This window comes from Rhipicephalus sanguineus, chromosome 11 (genome assembly GCF_013339695.2).
Source record: "Rhipicephalus sanguineus isolate Rsan-2018 chromosome 11, BIME_Rsan_1.4, whole genome shotgun sequence".
Taxonomy (NCBI): domain Eukaryota; kingdom Metazoa; phylum Arthropoda; class Arachnida; order Ixodida; family Ixodidae; genus Rhipicephalus; species Rhipicephalus sanguineus.
Window position 1 is genome coordinate 107,378,173 of NC_051186.1, and position 22,646 is coordinate 107,400,818.

At 45.7% G+C, this 22,646-nt stretch overlaps 1 long non-coding RNA gene across 1 annotated transcript; it reads right to left on the reverse strand.

The window, feature by feature from the left end:
* Nucleotides 1–464: 464 nt before the first annotated feature.
* LOC119373602 (uncharacterized) lies at nt 465–9,262 on the reverse strand. The gene is made up of 3 exons (XR_005179911.2): nt 9,230–9,262; nt 9,063–9,159; nt 465–624 (listed from the first exon to the last, which is right to left on the reverse strand). It is a non-coding gene; the product is annotated as an uncharacterized LOC119373602 (long non-coding RNA).
* Nucleotides 9,263–22,646: the final 13,384 nt, after the last annotated feature.

Sequence of the window (22,646 nt, forward strand, 5' to 3'; positions counted from 1 at the left end):
CAAGTTTGTCTTACTTTTTACTAATAAAAAATTTATTCCTTTGTGGTAGGCAATGCAAATATGAGCTTTTGAAATCGACAAACCAGTCCAATCCTGATAAATTAACACTGCGTACTAAGAAATATGGAGTGAGAGCACTGCAGCTGACAACTAAGGGTAATTTACCAACAAACTTAATGATTTTGCAACAGACCCTTAATGCCTCAAGCTACACTGAGGTAGTCAATGGCCTCAGGATCAATAACTAAAAAATGTTTTTAAGTACTGTATTTGGACGTAATAGAGCAAAACAAATGAAAAGAAATTTCTTGCAGCTTCACTAGCAATAAGTTTATCTATGCAGGGCTGAGGGTAGCAACTGGATTTTAAAAATGCACACATCTGCACACTTTCCCCTGCACATTTGCATGGAACCTCTTAAGTGAAGTTGACACGTACTCATTTTTAAAACAAATTAGCACTTTAATAACTTCAAGGGCAATAAAATTAATGAAAATGTCCATGAAAACCTAGCTGGATTAATAGTGCAGGTTGGCACATTCTTGTGCAAGGTACCGTTGCGTGGACTGGTGTTTCTTCTGGAGGTCCTGCAGGGGACACTTTTTCGCCTCGAGGTAAAGGTGTCTGCGAATATAAGAAGCAAGCACAAGTCTTATCTTCGACGAAAAAAAAAATATGCACATAAAAGGTGCATCATACCAATTGAGTGGGAGGGCACGGGTGTCAAATAATCCCAAATTATATTACAGGTAACAACCCCTCATTTCCCCACCACTGCAGTCTGTCCTTGCTCGGTGGCATTCTCAACAAACATTAAAATGTAAACCAGGAAATTATATAGGTCACTCACAACACACAAGAGCAGCACATTATTAATGTCCCAAGGGGCATTTTGTCTGTTTCAAGGTGTCTCAGCTCAGAAAGCGCATAGGCTATTGCATTTTGGTGCTGTCGGCTGAAATGCAGAAGTACACGGCAGTGCATGGTTTGATCAGTGAAAAGGTTCAATTATATGCATGAACTTAAGAAACAGGTATGTACATCGATTATTGGCAAGGCACACTACAGACCTAGAAATCAAAAAGACGCTAGGCTTTCTACAGTTGGTGCTATGCACTCTGGAATGCCTAACCAGGATTGGTGAGGCCAATGGCCCCCGATGACCCATAGATGCCAGCCATATGCACTGTTAAATGAAAATGCTACAGCCATAAAAGCCAAACATTACCAAAAAGCTGTGGCAGATGCGTATTACAGCAGTGTAACAATATTCTTGCTGAATTGACAGACACTGTAGACCTACCACTTAATGCATTAGCATTCACCATTGGAAACTTCGAGGCAGCGAAAGCCTTGCTAATGTTTGCAAGTATCGCTATAAAACAAGTAGACTTGGATGCGCAACCACGCAACCGAGCACCCAACGAACACCACATGATGGCAAACCATATGTTGTCGGTTTCATTGAGTTGTGGTTAAGCACTTTTTTTTAAATTGTTGGTGTTTGTTAGGTGAAATATTGTCTGTAACTATTGCACCAGCACAAGATAAATGTAAATGCACATTTACTGTGCACACTCTGCTGAACATCTGTCCGTTTTTGTCCTTAGCAGTGATTTGAATGTTGCTGAGGTGGGCAAAACATACGTTGCTGGGAAATCTCTCAACAATACAATACTAAATATATTCAAGCATGCGTTTGCATGCACAGTGCAATGATTCCTCAATCTCCATATTACTGAACGCCTTAAAGGGCCCCTAAACCACCCTCCGATATCTTTTCAAACGTTTCAAGTAAACACGCGCATCGTGTGCAGAATGCCGTCATGATCAACGATGCCACACATGGCAGCGCTCCAAGCTGCGGGTGCACCACAAATTCCCAAGATACCATTTCTTCACCTCTCCGGGCCCTTCCGGTTTGCCTAGTGACGTGTGTGACGTCGTGTGTTCAATCTGTGATGCGCTATGCAGGCGATGCTGTGATTGGTGGAACAAGAACCTACGACTTCCGGTTAGTCTGCAAGCAGCTGCCCGCGCTTTGCTGTTCCTTCCGTCGTGTTGCCGGCGTGCGCGCGCTTGCGAATCGGCAACTGCAGCCAGTAATGCAACTGCCAAATCGCTAGCGTACAGGCACAGTCACGCCTAGCGGGCTGATAAGCTGTGCGGACTGAATCCGACAGTGTGTTGCGATGGCTTTCACGCATTGGTGTGCGGCGCTTGGCTGGAAAAGCGCCGACTGGAAAAACGAAAAGATGCGACACGTGTTACCTCGTGATGTCACCTTGCGAAATGCCTGGCTTGAGCGCATCGGAGTTACAGCACAATCAAAGCGCAACAGTGTTGTACGTGTTTGTGGGCGCCACTTCGCTGCTGAAGACTACCATTACGACCCACGCCTGTTGCAGGAGTTTGGCTCCGGTTTTCTACCACGTTGGCGATCCCTTGAAGGCGTGCGCGCGCAACACAGGGTCCATACCGGCATGATTCGTAGGAGCACGGGCCGGCACGGCAACAACAGCAGTTAGCCGAGAAGCACGGAGCTGATGGAGTCGCGGTTGCGGCAACGGACTGGAAGTGCATGCTGTTTTGAAGAGTGCGTCAGCTATGATGGTGTAAAATATGTGGCACAAAAACCAGCCGACGCGGACTTACAAGCTCAAACAGACGTTTATTAGCGTCCGCATGAGCCCAGAACGTCAAAATGGCCCCTTCGTTCCTGGTAGAACGAGCGCACGCGCTCGCTGGCCCAAAGCTCGTCTTCTTCTTCCAGCAAGCTGAACGCGGGAAATTCAACACATTCCCGGCCGCGCAGTGGTGTCTCGTCTGTACAATCAGGCGCTTGCTGTATTACCTCCGTACGCGTCGATCCTTCCGCTTCCTCGACGTGGCCTGAAGGTGTCAGCCTTCTATTTCTCGGACTCCTCCTTCAGTTGCCGAAGCTTCTCTCGTGCTTGGCATGGAGACTGAGGACGTCCTCTCCTGCCAGCTCACGGATGTAGGCGAGCAGGTCCACAGGGCTCTCAGCACATGGTGCTTCGACGGTTTCAGCAGCAGACATCTGTTGCCAAAACGGTCCAGCGATATCCTCACGTTCAGGTTTTCTTTGCTGGGAAGGCCGTTCTGTAGTCTTGGGTTCGATTCTTGCAGCACTTGATGAGGTTGCGTCTTCTCGTGTGAGCAGTGAGGGACGCTCTTGAATATGCTGGATGGCAGCACAGTCTTGCGTGCACAACCAATCATCCTTCGGTCGATTCTTCAGGCTACCCAATTGTGTCCGACTTCCAATAGTCTGCTGATGCAGACACGTTACACGATGTCCTGGCTGTTTCTTTTCTGTCCCCAAAGTATGGCGTTGTTCCTCGACCAACTGGTGCATCTTGAGCAGCAGGGGGAAAATCAGTCTCATCTTCTCCTCCGACCCCAGCAGCTTCTTGCGCACCTCGTCCAACTCCTGAGTGAGCTTCTCCACTTTGGACTCGTACTCCTTCACTAATTCTGCCTGCGCAGGTTTCTTCATGGCTTCCTTTAATTGTATTCGAAGTTCTCGCGATGAGTTCGTTCATCGATAAGCCGGCGTTGAAGTTCCTTCAGCTTGTTTTCATGGGCTCTGTGCTCCCGCTCACGAGCAGCCTGCTCCTCGCGCAAATTCAGTCGCAGCTCGGTCATCTTAGATTCCACTGAAGTGGTCTCCTCGATCAAGCGTCTCTGAACTTGAACTTGTGCATCATTGTTCTCCTGGATGCTTCGCTTGTGGATAGCATAGAATGCAGGCTCCAGCCTCTGACTTTTGCGTGCTCGAACACGCTCTTCGATTCGGGTCTCATATCGCTGGAGTCTTCCTTTTCCTTGCCGATGATTCCACGGAATTCTTCTGCAGTGTCGAGTTGGGTGGTCATGTCCGTTAGTCGGGGGTGAAAAGTCTTTGATGATTTGGGGTCCGTGCTGCCTTGTAAGGTCACCCACGCTTTTTCACGGTAGTCAGCGTTTTTTTCGTTTCTTGGTCTGGAAACTTTTCCGGTCATTTTGACGTCTTCCCGCTGCATTCGCCTTAGCTTATCAAAGTCGCACATAGTGGTTGCATGACGACCTTTGCAGCCCGAGCATGTAACTCTACGCCTGCAATCCCTTGCTCGGTGTCCTTTAAATGTGCATCGAAAGCACCGCATGTCGGCAGAAAGAAGTTTCTTCTTCTCTGGCAGCGATAAGTCCATGCTACATGACTCTGTCAAATGCTGCGTCGATTTGCAGAAATTGCAGCTTGAGTTCGTTGCAGTTATAGCAACTTGACAGTGAAGTACTGATGATGTTGGGACTGCACTGTGGAAGTGAGGACTCTCGTTGTCTTTAGGATGAGTCGCCTCGTCGTATCCTTTCTCTTCTGCAAAGTCACTCCTTTCGAGGCTCTCCACTTCAATAGAGACAAAGTGAAGAAGACGCTCTAGTTCCGTGTCATGCTGAACGTTGTTGGAGCTTTCATGTTGTGTCGCGCAGGATCGATGATATGCCACGACGATGTCACGTGGCAATGCCCTCAGCAGAATGTCGCACAGCATCGATGAAAAGGACGACTTGCTGATGCCAAGCGCCTCCAGTCCCCGCGTGTTAATGAGCACATGGTCATATAACTTGCGGAGTTTGGCCACTTCGTTGGAAGAATGCACAGGAGTAAGCCTTCGAAGCCTTGAGAAATACTCCTGCTCCAAGCGCTTTTTGTCGCCGAAACGTCTTTTCAGGATGTCTAACGCGTCTTCGTAGCATGCTTCGGTGGTAGGAAGCCCCGCTATAGCTGCCGCTGCGTCTCCTTTCAAGAACAGCCTCAGGTAGTTAAATTTGTCGCTAGTTGAAAGATTGCCGTTCTGGTTGATGACCTGATCGAATTGCTCCCAGAACTCGTTCCACTTGCACAAGTCACCAGCGAACGGATTAATTGTCAGCTTCGGTAACTTGGCTCCTGGCCTATCAGCAGGTCCAATAGCCGCCGGCACGTCGCGAACTTCGATGGGCGCTGACACTGCAGATGTCTCGCTATGCAGGCGGCGTTTGCTCTGGAGCTCGGCTAAGATGCGGGTCGCGTTGTCCTCATATTCAATTACAGTAGCGTACTCCGCCTCGAATGCCTCGTCACTTATGTGGCTCTCCATGTCATCATTAATCTTCTTCAGCTCCTCGTTATTGCTTGTCAGCCTCTCATAAATCGAGTCGATTTGTTGTAATGTCGCGTCATCACGCTCAAGTAAGGCACTTGCCTCTTGAATGAGCTTGGTGTTCTGGGCCCTTCGCGTGGTCCTCTTCGTCTTGAGCCTGTCCATAGCGATCAGCTGATCTGTTGGCCTCCGTAGTTCGCGGCTGTTGTTCCAGTCGGTAGCCACCAACGATGTCCCTTGACGGTAGCTCCCGGCTGTCGCCTCCGGTTTAACGGCACCAAATGTAAAATATGTGGCACAAAAACCAGCCGACGCGGACTTACAAGCTCAAACAGACGTTTATTAGCGTCCGCATGAGCCCAGAACGTCAAGATGGCCCCTTCGTTCCTGGTAGAACGAGCGCTCGCTGGCCCAAAGCTCGTCTTCTTCTTCCAGCAAGCTGAACGCGGGAAATTGAACAATGGTATGTCAAGTGAGACTGGAAGGGGCGTTCGGCGAGGAGGGCAAAGTGGCTTTGGGAGAGGAGACCAGCCGACGAGCGGAGGGTAGTGAAGGAAAGAGCGAAAGGATCGGTAGCCGCGTTTCGATCATCAAACACGTCTAACTCTGCTACTACAGCATCGTTTAGAAAAATTTTTACGGCTACATGTTCGTTGTAGACTCGTGCACAACTTCCCCACCACACTAAATTTGGACGTCTGGGTGGTTAGGGGCCCTTCAGATCTTAGCTATTCGCTAGGAAAGCAATGGCACTTTCTTATTCGCTCCCCTTAGGATCCACTACTCTCCTCACAATGTGCTTTGTGGTGAAGCAATGCGGCATTTCTGCGTCTATTACGACAATTTTTTAAACTCAACAAAATCTATAAACACAATAGAACTACATCACATGGCTGGACAGTGGGCAGTAAGTGTGTCAAAAAAGTATAGAGGCTGACGACACAATAGTTTTGAAGACAAAGAAGCGGAGACATACAAAAATGTGTGGAATAATTGATGGTGTTTAACGTCCCAAAACCACAATATGATTATGAGAGATGCCGTAGTGGAGGGCTCCGGAAATTTTGACCACCTGAGCGTTCTTCAACGTGCACCTAAATCTAAGTACACGGGCCTCAAAAATGTGTGGAATGACTCATGTTCAGGCACATGCAAATTGGTGAAGCCATCCAAGTAAAAATGCATGCTTGCACTCATTTGAAAGGGTATAACCAGCAAGATTCATTTGTGATAGTTTAATCGAAGTGATTTGTTTTAGGCAAGATAAGCTCGTTTTATATTGAGCGTCCACCGTGTCCCTGGACGCTGGACATAAGTCCACTTCACTGTGCCGCACACTTCTTTGGGACCATGGAAAGAGGCGGCAGCCACTTGGGTGCCAAGATCTTGTGCTGCTTTGTGTTTTTCACGTTTTTACATGCATTCCGGCTTTTTGAAGTGCCGCCAACAAAGTTTTCAGATGGTTCACTTTGAAATATATAATTATATAAGTACCTAAACACTGGTGATACACTTCTATTTTTATACGCAGCTCGCTTAATTGTGACTTTCGCAATTGTGCATCACAGTCGACTGCTGCTTAGGTATCTCACGGCTGTGTTCTTCGGCAGTGATGAATTGTTTGGGGATCGCATCCCCAACTGAGCATGAGCATGCAGCATCCATGGGTTATCTTTAGGCCGCATCCCTTGGAACCATGTAGCAAGCATTGAGATGACGAGTATACTGTGTCTTTGTCATACTTTACACGGATAGCCTGTATAATTAATGGAGAGAAGTGGTGAATATCTCAAAGGATGGCGCCACCCTACGATTACTGTGATAAAGGCATCGCATGCAGCGTGGATGGTGAGAGTGCACATGGGGAATAATGTTTGACTGTGTAGCTTTAAGAAGGTTCTAGCTTGAAACGGTGGCAAGAAGACAATAGTATTGTTTATCGAGGATGGCCGAGTTGATGGAAGAAAGATGTCGAAGTGGGCGTGCCGCTGCTTTGTAAGCTGAAGCTTCCATCTGCGTAGCTAAATCATTATTTATTCTAAAGTGCTTTAATTTCTTGGTTTACGAATTATGTCTCATGCCTTCTTTCTCAAGGGATGTGCATGTTTTCGCATCAGAAACATGAGGAGAAAGCGTTATCGAAGACAACTTCATTTTGATTGGCAGTTCTAAATCACTATTTAGTCACCTAAAAACAAGCAACATTTCTTGAAGACAGAGGCATATGATAACTTCCTAGTCAATTAGTAAACCAACAAATGAAAGTGCTTCAAAATTATTGAGCCTTAAATTCACAGGTGGAAGCCTCAGATGCAGAAGCACAAGCAACCTCGCTTCAACGCCTTTCTTTCCCATGTCGGCCACCTTCGGAGGAGCAGTAATATTGTCTCCTTGCCTTCATTTCAAGCTAGAACCTTTTTAAAAGACATGCAATCAATGAGATACCCCCACATGCTCTCTCACCATCCACGCTTCATGTGATGCCTTGAGCAAAGTACTGCAAAGCAGCACTGTCATTTTAGATTTTTGCTGCTTTCACTTTTCGTTGTACAGGCTCTTCATGTAAATTATGACAAGGAAGCGGTACACTCACCATTCACAATGCTTATGCCGCATGCATCTAAGAAACGCGGCTGAAATACGACCCAAGGATGTCGTGCGCTCAGTAGGGAATGGAATTTCTGCGACAAAGTTCAGCTCTGCTGAAGAGACGAACATAAGATACCGAAGCAGCAGTCAGTTCCAAGGCACAATTGGTGTGAATCACATTTAAATGAGGTGCAAATAAAAAGAAAACGAAGAAAACACCAACGAAGCACCTTTCGTTGGTGTTTCCATGCTCTTTGCAATCGTCTCCTTGCCGAACCTGCTTCAGTAGCCTTTCGGCGACAGCAGAGAGCAATGTATTAGGGTAATCGGCCTTTTCGAGCTGGCCTACTTGCGCGTCAAAACTACGCTTCAAGGCATCAGGGCAGGACTTTTTCAGAGCACCACCCAGGCATAATTTAATCGGAGGCAACTGTAAAATGAAAATTAAGCAACTGCCGCAAGAATTGACACTGCGTGAAAGCCTCTCAACACAAACAGGATAAGAAAAACTTAGCAGGAAAGGAAATTTATTCACTATGACCATTACCTCAAAATGACACAAAACAAAGGTACTGAGCTAGTCACAACGTTGCAGAAGCAGTGCGATACTCCCTCATAGTGCAAACAAATGCAACTATAGCTGGTGCATTCATTTCAAGAGGCAAAGGAATTGATCAATTCTGGCATAATCTCGTTAGGCGTTTAACCTGCACTTCAAGGTCACTATCCTAGTAACGCACTTGATCTAGGAAGGTGCAAAAGCCTACAATCGTGTCAGAGGCTGACATGCAGCATCGAAATCATGCCTTCAAGACAGGCCTTATCATTGCAATCAATTTAGCTTTCACTTTACATAATCATGGCGTGAATGAGTGAAACCCTCACATGTGCAATGGTAAAAACGTGACGGTATGATACAATTATCAGCATAGTCTCAGAAATGTAAATAAACAAAGTGCACGCAACAGGCTGTTCGTACTGCTTCAGTGAAGTGACCAGCGGGTTGTAGCGCGCGGAGCCGAACGCTCGTTGGGTGTGTATCATAGCAGAATTGTTGCACAACTTACCTGCTCCTGTAAAAAAAGAAAAAGGAAAGATACGAGAACATGCTGCTGTCGATCATTAGAAGACTAAAAAATGCGGGGTTAATTGCGAAAGCATCTCGCAATGCTGCTGAATGATGCTTACGAACTCGGATATCTCTTCAGCACACCATTTTACTTTATTTTCATTATGCGTATCGCCAAGGCTCACTCCACTCGGAACGAAAACGCACAATGAAGCTTTCTGTTACATTAAAGAAGAAAGCATACAGGCGTAGCTCACTTTTTCGTGATCCCGGTCCCAGTTGAGCATCGCCGAGTTTCCGCTGCACACGTCGGTTGTTGTTCGACTCACGCCTCCTCCATCCCTTCCTCAGTTTCTGCAGTCGGCGGACAATTTTGTCTTAACGGGGTGCTTACAAACAAGTGAAGTAATGCTGCAATACTCACGGCTCATGTGCAGTAAGTGGGTGCTGCCGTTTTCCTCGCCAGCCCGCAAGACTTCGTAGAGTCTTGTCAAAATCGTCGATATCCAGCGGGCGGAAACGACGAAGTGCACAAGAGAATTCACTGCTGCATACGATGAGGAAAACATTTCTGAACTTAACACTGCACAATGGATCTTGCTGAGCGTCGAGATCATCGAAAACACGCCGATCACGTTGCTGCGTGAAGAAACACAAAAGTGTAGAGCCATTTTTAGGGGCGAAGCTCCTTAAGGCGGCACCCGTTCGTCCCTCGTCGTGCTCGTAGCAGTGAGTAACAAGTCTTACCCTTTGACCTCCAAGGTGGTGCCGGTGGGAGATTTCTCCTGTGCGTTGTTGAACAATAAAAAATTCGCAGCGTGCGCGTTAACTAAAAGCCGAATTCTTCTGTCTCTGTAGAAGTGTAAGTGTTAGCTAAAAGCCGACTTCTTCTGTCTCTGATTCCATTAGCAGCCATTGTTTACCTCCAAGGTAGTGCCTGGTGAGATTTCTCCTGTGCGTGATTAAACAATAAAAATTTTGTCAGAACGCCGTTGATTGATGAAATAAACCAACGAAAGACGCCACATGTTTGTAAAAACAAAACGAAAGAACGCCAGATGTTTCTAAAGCAAAACGAAAAAGACGCCAGCTGCTTAACGAAAGACGCAAGGTGTTTTCTAAAGCAATTGTTTTCTAAACAATGAAAATTCACAGCGTACATGTAAAATTAAAGTGAGCTGCAAGTCGTCATAATCATCGAACCTTTAGTATAAACGCGCCCGATCTCACGTCGGTGATGATGTACTGGGCAGAATTCACGGAAGATTCACGGTTTACCGATGAACCTCCGCAGCTTCGCCCACTCATCATTCACTCCGTGGATATGCTGTGATTTTTTTTCTCCATGGGGCGCGGAAAAAAAAAAAAAGGAAGAAGCGCAGCGCTACCTACCGCTTGTTAAAAGTAACAGCCGCAAACATGACAAATTGTTTTTAATGTTGTTGTTTAAATCATCATTATACTGTTAACTTTTCATCAACAGGAGCGAATAGCACGAGTGGTTTGTAATTTATAGGCACAAGTAACCGAAGTAATTATAAAACTAGGTGAGGAGGCCCGTCACCGCCGTCACTTTAAGGACAGCACTATGTTGACGGGGCAACAGCTGTTCGTAGTCGTTGCATACGCGATTGTACGATGATTGTTACAGCTGTCTTCGTACGGTACGCCGTTGTTCTGTTTGTGCAGCATAATCCCCGTGCTTAGCCCGAAGTTCCGAAAGAATGGTGGCTGTGTATGTTGCGCGTAATTCCCCAAGAGCACCACCTGCTACCACCTGCATTCCTAAATCGAACGCAGCAGCAAGCATCAAACCAAAATGCAACGTCTGCGAAGCCGCAAATGTCATGCGTGTTTGTGTTGTGTTCGTGCAGCACGATCCTCGTGCTTAGCCCGAAGTTATGAATGAATGGAGCGTGCGCGACCGTGCGTGCGTGTGTGTGTGTATTTCCCGTGAGCATCACACGAAAAGCGCACGTCTGAGAAGCCGCAAATGTGATTCGTGTTTGTGTGTGTGTATACAGAAAGTGCAAATGTGGATTAGGATTTGCTTTTGTGATATTCAGCCATAGCGGTGGCCTGGCTCGTCCATCGTGAAATGTGTGTTGATGTTCACTGTGAATATCTTTTAGAATGCAGCGCTTAAAGAACACAAACACAAGGGGCGAGAACGAGCACGGGCGCTGTCCTCGTTCCCAGTGCCCGTCCTCGTTCTCGCCCCGTGTGTTTGTGTTTTTAGCGCTGCATTCTAATGATTCCGTGCCAACGAGCTCGCCTCAACACCCTCTTAAGTGAATATCTTGTAGAGCTCAGTGTTTTCGGTGTTTATTTTTCTTAAAAATCGGCGGGTGTTTATCGGAGTTTATATTTTTGACGGAAGTTTGGCGTTTAACAGAGTTTATTTCTCGTAAATCTCCAATTCTCCGATATTCGGAGATTTGTATTATTCTCGAAACCTCAAAATCTTAAATCTATTCATATCTGAATACTAAAACATCAAAACACATGAAGGACATCTTTTTTTCTAGAAGGTTTGAATGCACACAAACATATACGCACAAGCGAAATACTTGAACACAAAATACCTGTATTTGTGCGTATAACAACCTTATGACTTAAAGCTTATTGTAAAACACGCAGGCATACTTGCGAGGTTGCTGGCAGTGCTCGAAGCGCGCTCATTTCATTTGATGACTCTGAGCTTAAAAAGCCCTTTCAACATTAGCACTAGAAACAGGAAGCGCAGAAGACACAACGCACAGCGGGAAAGCACGGGCCACTGGAAATTGTGAAGTCTCCAAAACGACAGGGGTTCAACATGTTACATATTTCATAGCACTGATAGTTGCGCAAAATCACTCAGGAGCTGGCTCATGTCGTCAGTTTTCAAGGAGCACTAATTAAAAATAGGCGCATAGGTTTCGAGCGCGCAGGGCGCTCATGCTTCACATTTGTATTCACAATTTGAACACAGTACCACAAACGATTCTTTGTTGTAATGTAGTTATTCGCACAGGTTCCTCTCAGATGTCTGTCTCCACCCTTCGGCGACAGCAGCGTAGTATCCGTGAAAGTCTGCAACGTCATTAAGCGGTCAGTCTCGTCAAGGAGGTCAACAGACCTGTGACATCCCATGCGAAGACCTCGGTTGGATCAAGCCATTGACTGATGAGTGCGTGCAAACGAACCCCCAGTACGGATAAAGTTGGTGTACCAGGGTACTCTCTGCCTCAAGTTCCTTGACGATTGAGAGCCGCACACGAATTGTCTTCAGAAACCTCACCTTAACGAGCAAGTCGTGCACAGCTTCAGTGATGAAATAAGACTCTTGAGCTTCTCACACTTCGTTCCCTTGGCTTCGTCGCTTCTCAAGAAAGACGAAATGGCGCGCCAGTTGTCCGAAGTATCTTCTAGAGCTTCATAAAAAGAGAACCACCTCAGCGACATACGGTTTCAGCGACTTGATGGGATGCCCATGGCCAAGCACACAAGACCAAACTTATGGCGCAGCTCCCGCGACGACCTCAACAGGGCAGGAAAGGGCACTACAAATCGTGAACTACGTTGAACGAGCTCGTCCTGATTCCATCCTCCAGAGCGTTGTTAAGTAGGTGGCGTGGATCTTTGAATTGAAGCGCCTTGAATTTGGGGTTCGAAAGTTGCAAGACCTTGTGAAGCTTCTGCATGTAGGAAGCTGAGTCGGAGCACCCTACAGCTACATCGCCTAATACAGCTAGGCGTGGTAATCTATAAATCGGTCATACCAGAAGATGTAAATGAGCGCTTATAACTTGCCCTTTCGATAAGAACAGCACGAGGTCATATTGGCCCTTGAAATCAAGTTTATCGAATAAATCCGAATTGTTAAAAAATTTATCAACGATTTTATCGAATTTTTTTCGGATAAAGCTGAAACACGGAAGCCCTAGCTATAGGGTTTGGTTCACAGCTAAAAAAATGAACTCGTTTGAGAGCCACTCCTCTTCCATGGGGTGCAGTGAAACTTTGGTGTGTTCAGTGATTCGCCGTTACACTAGATGATGGCTCACTAAGTGGCTCTAAAGATCCAGCATGCTTGGGAACATGTGCAACATGAACACGACTTTCGACAGACATCTGTCGTATAGTATGTGCACTGGCGTAGCATTGGGGGGTAGGCCCTCCTCGAAGTTTTTCGATTTGCCTGTGTATATATACACACGCACACATACAAAATGCACGAACATAGGTATGGTATGCCTAAGCATGGCCAGCATAGCTTCTGTCGAGAGCCCACAAGGTGCACTATTGCTGTTTACCCTGCGCAATCGCTTCAAGACGCCACACTACTACAATTTTGTCATCAGCTGCCATTAGCATCCAGCCCGCTTGTTGGCCAGCACTGTGCTCTGAGGAATAACGGCATTTTTCAACAATTCAATGACGACATTCGACATTCATCTAGGAAAACAAGTCTCTTCCGCTGGATTTTTTCTGAAATGACAAAACATGGCACGTTCTACGAAATGGTTACTCCTTGAAGCTCGTCGCATACAGTACACTGTTAGCAAAAGTTTCATTCGTGCTGCTCGGCTATTGTTTTCTTGCCTGTCTGATGCCGAATACCATGTCAGACGAGTCCGATCATCTGTACGCACTATTGCTTTATTGAAGCTCAACTACTCTTATGAGGCTTGCACTGGTGCGGCTTAGGAGAGGAGCTTTGTCAAAGCAGCCTTTCTTTAATTCAACCACTCATTTTCTATGATCATGAGCTACGACTGGCGTACCTCCACAGTGAGCGGTGGTGATGTCAGCAGCTTGGTTCAGGCACGGTCATGGCATTTGAGCAAAATAGGGCACCGTATGATCCGAATCTGAGGATTTTTTTTCACGAGTAGGATTGCAACGTTCAATGTCTTTCAGTCAATGAGGCTGCAAAGCAGCTTTTTTCCCCCCTTTGAACATCCACGAAATTCTATAAGAGTGAGGTGTAGTGCTTGTTGTTACCGTAAAAGCTCAACATTTTTCTCTCAGCGCCTAGCTGCCTGCGGACCTTCCACCTACAGGGTAATGTGTAACCTGTGACAGAAGCCTCGCTATCAATGAAATGTGTCAACTGGCTCGTTGTGCATTGTTATTGTTTATGTGATGATCTGTTCAACCTTCTTTTTTGGGGCAAACGAAATGGCAGGCTCATGACCATCTGGCTCTCTCTAGTTTTCTGGCTTGCTCGAAGAAGTAGAATCTCAAGCTTTTCTATCTTTACGCAGTTTCTTTGCTGAGGGTTTGCAGGGGGCAGAGGTATTTCAGGTTGTGCAGACACCCCCCAAATGCTTCTCACACTGCACCAGGGACCAGATTTTTCTCTAACATAGTGGCGTGAAATAATATTCTTGCTGCATACAACAATGGGGAGAGACTTGTCATTAACCAAAATCTTTCCGGCAAATTTTCTTCTGCCACTTTGCACATAGTTCCTCATCAACAGGCAACTGGCCATTCGACATGCTTGCAGCCTTTCCAGATTGCATGTTGCAAATAGCACGCATCTTGTGTGCATCATCTAAACACTGCAGCAGAAGCACCAAACACACACGCAGTCACTTCATAAGAGTAGGCAGACTTGAAAACGAAAAGTTACATTGTGGAAACTGACTGCCACAGTTTGAAAGGTGATGCATCTGGCAACGAGCTATGTTTATGAGTAATTATATAAGTTTCCTTGAAGCATTTGTATATAGTCATAAGGCCAGATTCTCTCAACAGGCACGTGCTCTACCCCACTGCTTCATACCACCTGAAGAAGCAATTAACATGCGAAGGTGGTTGTGTCCGTGGTGTTATAATGATGTCTCCTTCAAACTTGTACATTTATTTGTCCTCTTAAGCCCAGTTGAAAATGACAACAGGACTTGCCTTGAGACAACAGAAATTTCTGTTGTCGCAACAAGATTTTTCTGTAGTTACTACACATTCCAATTGTGGGGACAGACTTCTCTGTTGTGCAGCGCATATTTTGTTGTCTCAACAGAAGTGTGTTGTCTCGAATGTGTAGTGGTACAAAAGGAAGCTGTAGTACTACGACAAATGTTTATAGTACTCTATAAAAATGTGTTGTCACAATAGGCACCCGGCTGTTACTACAGGAATGTCCCTGCAGTATGCGACAAAATTTTGTTGTACTACAGAAATGTGTTGTGCTACAACAGAAACTAGTTGTCTTAGTGTGTCTTCAATTGTGACAACAGAAGCCTTCCTCAACTAATGCGACAAAAATTTGTAGTACTACGAAAACGTTTCGTGGTACAACAGAAATTTGTTGTCTAAGCATGCATCCAATTGTGACAACAGAAGTGTGCCTTGAGTAATGAGACACACTTCTGCATTACTACATCTTTATTTGCTAGTATTTTCTGTCCTGAAACCTGATGCCTTTATACACATATATATAAACTGAAAACTGATTGTGCTGTATATCTATGAAAAGTATGCTAGTGCCCAATGTGCCAGTGCACGTGCTAGTGCACAAGACAGAGAAGCATGCAGTCATGATGAAACTGCCCCAGCCATGAATATAGTTGATAGAGCTTGTAGCTTGGGTGAGTTGGTGATTGAATATCAACATGCATGGCTGCATAGCATAAATTGAACGAAGACAGAAGTGAGGACACAACACAGTGCATGCGTGTGTCCTCTCTTACGTTCATTTGTGTTGTGCAGCCATGTTGACATGAATATCCATTTTAAAAATTTATAATATGGCCATGGAACACCCTTTCCATAGTATCGTCAGGACTGAACTATACATGTAAATGAAGAGAGCAAATTAAGAATTGAATTCCAATTTCAAGAACTGAAGATTCACTTTTTGGGGTTAGCGCAGAACAGCATGTGCATATCCATGTCCTTGCCAAGATAAAAATAACAAAGAAAGTGGACAAGATAAGGTTTTGGGCTTTACATTGGGAAAATATAATGAGGCATGGTGTAGCAGAGGACTCTGGAATAATTTATACCACATCAGGAGCTTTAATGTGTACTTAAATCACATTTAAAGTGCATGCATGTTTCTTCATTTCACCCATTTAAGTGTGTCTATCATGGACAGATTCAAACGTGCATGCTTCATACTAAGCAGCTAAATGCTATAGCCTCTTAGCTACCACGTTGGGTAAAAAGCACAATGAACTGAAGTCGTGTATATATCTTTAATATCAATAATGCATCCAGCCAATACATTTTTCACAAGCACAGAAGTCCAAGATGAGTCTTTTTTTTCTGTGCTCCTTCAAAACAAAAGCTAAGTACACAATCGTTACCACACCAATACCATGCTCCTCAATTGAAATCTCTGCACCACCATTTCAACACTGTATCACTTCTAAAATTTTTCTAACATTAACGCACAACTACAATATAAAAAAATCACGTCAACTGTGGGGAGTTGTACAGTAAAACGACAGCTTTACGTTACTATACCAGTGTTCAAACTTATGGTTTTCTTAAAATTCAGCACTGGAAAGAATGTGAAAACCACCTTTGCAGACATGTATCCAGGGGACACAAAGTGAAACAACTGTAATGGCTGTCAGCCACCAAATTATCTAAGATTCAATACTGAACATTTAGTGACTGCAGCAAGCAGGCACGTTTGTACTGAAAAGTTGGGAGCAGTCTCTTTTCTACACGGTTCCACTAGGAAGAATTCCAGCATGTCTGTGCTCGAGATATCTCGCTGCAAAGTTTGATGGCGGATTGCATAATCACGCATGCAGGGTGGTGTGGACCGGCGCAATCTTCCTCCGTGATGTGACGAGCAGTAATTGCTTGCTATCGTCAGCCGGTAGTAACAGCGTGGGGGGAGGGGGAGGGACGTTGCGCCAGCACTCACCGTCTTGCATGTGTAATAATGCAAATCGCAATGAAATTTTGCAGAAAGATATCTCACAGCACATACATGCTAGAAGAATTCTTCCAAGTGGAACTCCGTAGAAAAGCGACTGCCTCCAAATTTTCAATACAAAAATGCCCGTTTGCTGCAGTCACTAAGAAGTACTTCATTCAATCATAGTTAACTGGGCGGCTGACAGCGATAATTATTGTCTCACTGTGACTCCATGGATACATAACTTATCAGCAAAGGTGATTATAATGTACCTCCCGGTGCTGAAATAAAACAAAATATGGCTGATCCCTCCGTCATAGGAATCGGTATAACACGAAGGTGAAACGTGTCTTCACAGAAGTAGTGCTTATTGTGTAGTCATATATGAGAGCTTGTACAATGTCTATCGTGTTTGGCACCTATAGCACCGTTTGACGTGGATGCACCATGTTGAGAGCATGTCTCTATCGCGACGACTAACACCCATGATCATTATTAAACCGTTGTGGTAGCTGACGGTGTGAACATATATTGGACACAGCGAATCGTGAATCCCGCGTAAGGATGATATCAACAAGATCATAATCAACATTGGTACCCGGTATGCACTTCTTCAAAGCGTCCTCAATTAAGGAGAGAAACGGCACGGTGTGCGCTTTCTAGTAATGGGTAGCCGACGCCTGTGCTACCCATTACATAACACACACCATGGTGTTAGAAGTATTATAGGTGTACCGACGGCGCCTCCGGAAGCGGCGAACTTTTGTCCGCGGTTTGTGGCGTCTGGTTCACAGGGCCCTAGATGGCGCTACACTACTGGCTCTAAAGTCACTGGAACGGGAAAAGTACCGCGACCGTCGTGCGCGCCGCCATATTTGGTCCAGCGCCGCCGAAGCTGCGGTGGTGCGGTTGATTTCACGTGGAGTAACGCATGTTTTACGCATTGCGTGCGCTTTGCAGCCCCGAATGAAGCATACCGTTGTTCTCTGACGGATTAGGAAAGAAATAGCGGCAATTTTCACTTGCCTACATGCGCACGCACGCGTACTAACCCGATAAAGAAATGCGAACTGCGCGGCATTTACGCGTTCGGCTGTCTGCATTTTAAATGCGAAGCATTTCTTAGTAAATTTCTGTGACTTTGTACTCTATCTATCTATCTATCTATCTATCTATCTATCTATCTATCTATCTATCCGCCCCCGACTTCGTGCTGTCCTGGCCGCTTCGTTAACCCTTTAAGCCCTGGATTTTTTATTATGGTCGGGGACATGTTTTGTGCTTGTTTTCCTAATAGTTATGACATCAGAAGACCACAATGAAAAATTGAGCCAGTGGTGCAATTATTAATCGATTTACAGGCATGACATCAATTAGGTCATCAGGGTTCAGTGGTTGTGAAATGAGAGAAAGGGCGTCTTTTTTCCTGCTGTTCACTAGAGTACACAAAATGTGAACCACGTCTCATTTTTCAGCGTGATATTCATTGAAACGGCTTCGGTACGTCGACCTGAAAATTGCGCTTAGCCGCCTCAGCCGACCCACCTCGGCGTCACCCATGACTTCGGTCAAGTTTTTTCTTCTTTGTGGCTCCCAGCTCCGCAAGCATGTCACCATTTTGGTGTCAATCGCAGTGGGGATCATTGAAGGAGTATTCCCCAAGAATGGGCAGTTTTGGTTTCATTTCCGAGGTGCTAGGGGAAATGGTAGGTGATGGTGTCAATTGACACCGCCAGGGCCGAAAGGGTTAATGGAAAGTTCACCAAATTTGGTATGGCATAACATGACTGTATGACGAATTTACATTAAGGGTATAACATGAAAATAATGACATGGATGCCATGTACGGCATGATTTACATGCCACACTCATGGTGCGCTCGCGGCCGCTTCGATAGCTTGATACACAACAAAATTGGTATGGCGTGACAAGAGTGTATGACGAACATAAGTGACTGGTTATAACGTGCAAATCATGAGAGACATGCCATGTAAAACATGATTTACATGACATGGTTTCGGGGCGCTCGCGGTCGTTTAATGAAATGCGTATATACCAAAATTTTTATGACGAGCTATTTCTGTATGACGAACGTTAGTGATAGGTGGTAACATGAAAATCATGACTTCCATGTCATGTACGGCATGACTTACTTGCCACGCTCATGCTGCGACGGCGGGTGGTTCGCTAGCTTGAAATGCACCCAAATGGCATAGCGTGAGGTGACTGTGTGACGAACACGAATGACAAGTGGTAACGTGAAAATCATGAAGGTATTTATGTTGGTCATAGTCACGTCACGCAATACCGATTTTGGTGCATATCAAGGAAGCGAACCGGCCGTGAGAGCATCATGAGCATGGCATGTAAATCATGCCTTACATGACATGCGTACCATTATTTTCATGTTACCGCACGGTATATATGTTGGCCATACAGTGACGTCACGCAATACCGATTTTGGTGCATATCAAACAAGCGAACCGGTCGCGAGAGCATCATGAGCATGGCATGTAAATCCTGCTTTACATGACATGCGTACTATTATTTCATGTTACCGCACGGTATATATCGTATTCATGCAGTCACGTCACGCAATACCGATTTTGGTGCATATCAAACAAGCGAACCGGCCGCGAGAGCATCATGAGCATGGCATGTAAATCATGCTTTACATGACATGCGTACTATTATTTTCACGTTACCGCACGGTATATATGTTGGCCATGCAGTCACGGCACGCAATACCGAATATGGTGCATATCAAACAAGCGAACCGGCCGCGACAGCATCATGAGCATGGCATGTAAATCATGCTTTACATGACATGCGTACTATTATTTTCACGTTACCGCACGGTATATATGGTGTTCATTCAGTCACGTCACGCAATACCGATTTTGGTGCATATCAAACAAGCGAACCTGTCGCGAGAGCATCATGAGCATGGCATGTAAATCCTGCTTTACATGACATGCGTACTATTATTTTCATGTTACCGCACGGTATATATCGTATTCATGCAGTCACTTCACGCAATACGATTTTGGTGCATATCAAACAAGCGAACCGGCCGCGAGAGCATCATGAGCATGGCATGTAAAGCATGCTTTACATGACATGCGTACTATTATTTTCATGTTACCGCACGGTATATATGGTGTTCATGCAGTCACGTCACGCAATACGATTTTGGTGCATATCAAACAAGCGAACCGGTCGCGAGAGCATCATGAGCATGGCATGTAAATCCTGCTTTACATGACATGCGTACTATTATTTTCATGTTACCGCACGGTATATATCGTATTCATGCAGTCACGTCACGCAATACCGATTTTGGTGCATATCAAACAAGCGAACCGGTCGCGAGAGCATCATGAGCATGGCATGTAAATCATGCTTTACATGACATGCGTACTATTATTTTCACGTTACCGCACGGTATATATGTTGGCCCTGCAGTCACGGCACGCAATACCGAATATGGTGCATATCAAACAAGCGAACCGGCCGCGACAGCATCATGAGCATGGCATGTAAATCATGCTTTACATGACATGCGTACTATTATTTTCACGTTACCGCACGGTATATATGTTGGTCATGCAGTCACGGCACGCAATACCGATTTTGGTGCATATCAAACAAGCAAACCGGCCGCGACAGCATCATGATCATGGCATGTAAATCATGCCTTACATGACATGTGTGCCATTATTTTCATGTTAGCACCTGTTATTTACGTTCGCATTACAGTCTAGTCACGCGCAATACCGATTTTGGTGCATATCAAACGAGCGAACCGGCCGCGAGAGCATCATGAGCATGGCATGTAAATCATGCCTTACATGACATGCATACCATTATTTTCATGTTCATTATTTTCATTTTACCGCAGGGTATTTATGTTCGTCATACAATCACGTCACGCAATACCGATTTTGGTGCATATCAAGCAAGCGAACGGGCCCGCGAGAGCATCAGCCATTATTTTCATGCTACCACCTGTTATTTGTCTTCGTCATACAGTCACGTCAGGCAGTACCAATCTGTAGCAGTCAGTCATGGCGCGCTGATCATTATATGTGAGCCCAAAGGCGTCAATTTTACGCCAAACATAGTAAAACTGTTATTGTGCATGAACCTCCTGCGACAATCAGGCGAAACAAGCTGCACTAGTGCAGGGTAGGCGCAAACATTCCCTGAAACATTCGCGAATTCTCAATGAAGCGCTTACCTCACAATGCGGGTATCAGTCGTGGGAACAAAGTTTTCCCGCCTAATTCTGTGCAGCCACACAGCCCGTCGTTTGGCATCGCTTTTCCCGCTGGGAATGGCAAAGAGGGCCTTACCCGGGCATTCTTCGATGTCTCGATATTCTTTCGATTAAGTCTCAAAACGATACGGGATGTCGTAATGTTCCTGCACGCTTTCCTGAGCCTATAAAAACAATCGCCCTCCAAAGCGCCGTGCGTCTGCGGCCGGGAGACACGAGCGAGGTGAGCGAGCTGGACCCTTTATGTGGCGAAGCCGCCGAAAGGGCGCGGCGGCGAAGAGAAAAGGAACGCGGTACTTTTCCCGTTACAGTGACTTTAGGTGGCTCAAGAGCGGTATCAGGCGTGGTCGCTTCGGAGCCGCGACCGCCCCTCGAAATGAATAAAAACTGTGCGTTCGCGCTATAACGAGGGCAAAAATAAATAAATAAATAATAGCTTCGAATAAATCGAAATTTGGACGATACAGCCGCTACCTGTTGAATATATTGAATTTGCCACCGCGAAGGTTGGCGGTGCAAATTCAGCACATGCTTTCCTCATTCGGACAATTAAAGATATGACAGTGACGTCACGCTGAAAATATGACAAAAATTAGTTCTATTTGTAGAAGTATAGTTTAGATAGTACCGCATTAGCCGTAGTATACAACAGAAAATACTGTCTTTGCTGTCGCGAACATTCGAAGTAATTTGCGGTCGTTGATCGCGGATAAAAAAATGTGTCACGAATACGACTTTTTAGCTGGTCGTGCATAAAATACTGAATTTTAGCGAATGCCAGCAGCTAAGTTTGAGGTTCCGACGAAGGATATGAAAAGCATCCTGGTTTGGCACTGCGAGAAGGGGAGACATTATGAATGGTGGATATATGTTTCCGATTCTTCTCTGTTGCCAACTGAGGAATATATTTCACTGTTTATGCCTCGCATAGTCACCCGAAGACAGCGTTACTACTTCGTCTTTCAAGGAACACGTCGATCGCGGTGTGCGGAGTCTTTACGAGCGTAGCCAGTCAACGGCGATGGTACACCGGTTACGGTGCTCGGCTGCTGACCGAAGTTCCCTGGTTCGATCCCAGCCGCGGCGGTCGCATTTGATGGAGGCGGCATGCTAGAGACCCGTGTACTCTACGATGTCAGTGCATGTTAAATAACACCACATCGCCGAAAATTGTGGAGCTCTGCTACAGCGTGCCTCATAATCATAACGTGGTTTCAGCACGTAAAACCCCAGATATTCTCATTGTTAACAAGCGTAGCTTTCGCACGGAGAGAGAAATACTGCACACGCACGTAGGTGTTAAAAAAAACGGGCCAACTCACGGCGTGGACGAACTCAAGACGATGAACTCAAAACGAACTCAATACTTCGTCGGCACGGCGTCATTAGCCAGAGCCGCCTTTCGTGATGTGCTCACAAGAACGTGCCCTTTGTACACTGCTTCCCACGTCTTCGTTATGTACCTCGGCTCGAAGTGCTTCTCGCACACGTAATCAGTCGACTGCAGCACGCGGTCCTTGCGCGGAATCGCATGGGGCCAAACATTCAGGCGTTCCGCATCTCGGGGTGCAGAAAAATCGACTTTTCAGTGCAGGTCTTGTACACAGAGCTGCACCGCGGCACAAAACACTTTCGGCCCATTTCACGGCTTTCTCACTCGAATAGCATGACCTGCCATCGCACAAAAAGAATAAA